Below are 2,336 nucleotides of genomic sequence, written 5' to 3'. Positions count from 1 at the left end.
GGAATGATAATTGTCTGTATCAGCTGTACTTTTCCAAAACTGAAGGCATTTCATGAAAAACAGCAGTTATGCAGAATAAACAGACGGAACACTGCAGAAACTCAACATGCCTAGCTGTACTGGTTGGAAGTGAAACAGAGCTGACGCTTTCGGGAAAACGGGATTCTTGTTCAGAACATGTCTTTCCTGAATGGCAACACGTTGCCTGACCCGAGAAAATGTGAGCTTGTTGTGAGAGGAACGTAGTTGGCAGGATTTGAATCTGCGCGGGGATACCCCAATGGATTTCTAATCCATCGCCTTAACCACTCGGCCACAACTACAGGCCACTGACTGACTTTTAGTATTTCTTTTGACATGTATCTAACAGGAAAGGCAAGGATTCAATTCGTGATGTCTGTGCCACGACCCTAATATTTACTGTCACCCTGTACTTGATCAGAACAGAGTCGGCTGTTGTGGGATTGAATTGAACTAAACACGTTGATGAACGATAGAGTGGATGGAAAGGATCCATTTCCATGAGCGGAGAGATTAATTATCAGGGCAATGGATCGAGGAAGAATTATGTCCTTGCATTTTAATCGCGCCTTTCACCACCACCCAAATCACAGCCAATGAAGTACATTTGGAACAGGATCATCTTTGGCAAATCTAACGTGCAAATCAGGGCAGTTGGTTTAATGAGAGGTCTAAAAACAAAATGCTGGCACTGGAGACACCGGTGAGTTCACACAGAACTTTGGAGGCTGGTCATGCTCGGATTTATACCTGGGTGTGTTATCTCAGGGAAATGAGTTGCCCATATATGCAATATATGCAAATCTCTGGCTTCTATTTTACAGCAAATTCTGTATCCAGACAGCCAAATTTCCATGAATCCCATGTCTCCTAACTTTCTAAATGAGCCTACCTTGGGGAACCTAATCAAATGCTTATCTAAAATCCATATGCACCACATCCATTGCTCGATCTTCATCAAATGTCAGTTGCCACCTCCTCAAAGAATTCAGTAAGGCTTGTGAGGCATGCCCTGCCCCTCACAAACCTACACCAACTATTTCTAATCAAATTGTGCTTGTCCAAATAATCATAACTACTTTCTCTCAGAATCCTCTCCAATAATTAGCCCACCACAGAATGACTGACTGTTCAGCAATTCCCAGCAGCAACCTTGTGCATATCCCATCTGGCCCGGGGGCTTATCTATCCTCATGTTTTTCAAAATTTGTAGCACATCCACCATCCTAACATCAACCTGCTCGAGCATATCTGCCTTTTTCATGCTATCCTCACACTCGTTAAGGTCCCACTCACTGGTGAATACTGAAGCAAATTATTCATTAACGCCTCCCCTACCTTATCTGACTCTGCCCACAAGTTTCTTCCACTATCCCTGATATGTACTGCCATTACTCTGACCATCCTCTTCCCTCACGTAAATATACAATGCCTTGGGATTTTCCTAAATCCTACCTGCCATACCCCACTTCTTGCTCTCCTAAATCCATTCTTCAGTTCCTTCCTGGCTATCTTGTCGTCCTCCCGAGCTCTGTCTGACCCTTGTTTCCTTAACCTTAAGTAAGCTTCCTTCATCCTCTTGACTAGATGTTCCACGTGTCTCGTCATCCAAGGTTCCTGCTTCAAAGATCAGAAATGGGAAATGGGGAATGCGGACAATGGATTGTCAGAGAATGTGAAAAGAGGGTGAGGTGGATACACAGAGTCAGAAAGACACAAATAGAGACACATATTGTGACAGACACAGAAATGAACAATTCTCCATTCAACATGGCTGCTAACTGACAAAAGGAAAAGAAAAAGGCAACCATCTAAACAGACCCTTTCAGCACCTCATGGTAACTGAAGCAGCATTACAGCTGATAACGTCCCTTTAAAGTTGTAAAGTTAGCATGAGTAAGCAAGTGAGAGAGCGATTTTGATAAATATATTGATTCAACAGATAAAGTGACAAATTTCTCCCAACAATATAATACAGAAATGCAATATTAAACTAGTAGGGGTGAACAGTCAGTGGGTCTGAAACAACAGCTCTGTTTCTCTCCACAGATGCTGCCAGGCCTGCTGAGTTTCTCTACCAATTTAGGTTTTGTGTCGTTCCAGGCACCCACCACCCTCTGTGTAAAGAACTTTCCACACACATCTCCCTTAAACTTTCCTCCTCTCACTTTGAACTCATGACCCCTCGTAATTGAATCCCCCACTCTGGGAAAAAGCTTTTTGCTACCCACCCTGTCGATACTCCTCATGTTTTTGTAGACCTCAATCGGGTCCCCCCTCAATCTCTGTCTTTCTAATGAAAATAACCCTAATCT

The 2,336-nt window shown here is 43.2% G+C and overlaps 1 non-coding gene across 1 annotated transcript; it reads right to left on the bottom strand.

Annotated features, from left to right (window-relative positions):
- Positions 1 to 241: 241 nt before the first annotated feature.
- trnas-aga (transfer RNA serine (anticodon AGA)) lies at positions 242 to 323 on the bottom strand. The gene has a single exon. It is a non-coding gene; the product is annotated as a tRNA-Ser (tRNA).
- Positions 324 to 2,336: the final 2,013 nt, after the last annotated feature.

The sequence above is a fragment of the Stegostoma tigrinum genome, unplaced genomic scaffold, assembly GCF_030684315.1.
Source record: "Stegostoma tigrinum isolate sSteTig4 unplaced genomic scaffold, sSteTig4.hap1 scaffold_120, whole genome shotgun sequence".
In the NCBI taxonomy this organism is placed as follows: domain Eukaryota; kingdom Metazoa; phylum Chordata; class Chondrichthyes; order Orectolobiformes; family Stegostomatidae; genus Stegostoma; species Stegostoma tigrinum.
Note: the sequence above shows the minus strand (reverse complement) of the source record. Positions and strands in the feature narration are given on the sequence as shown.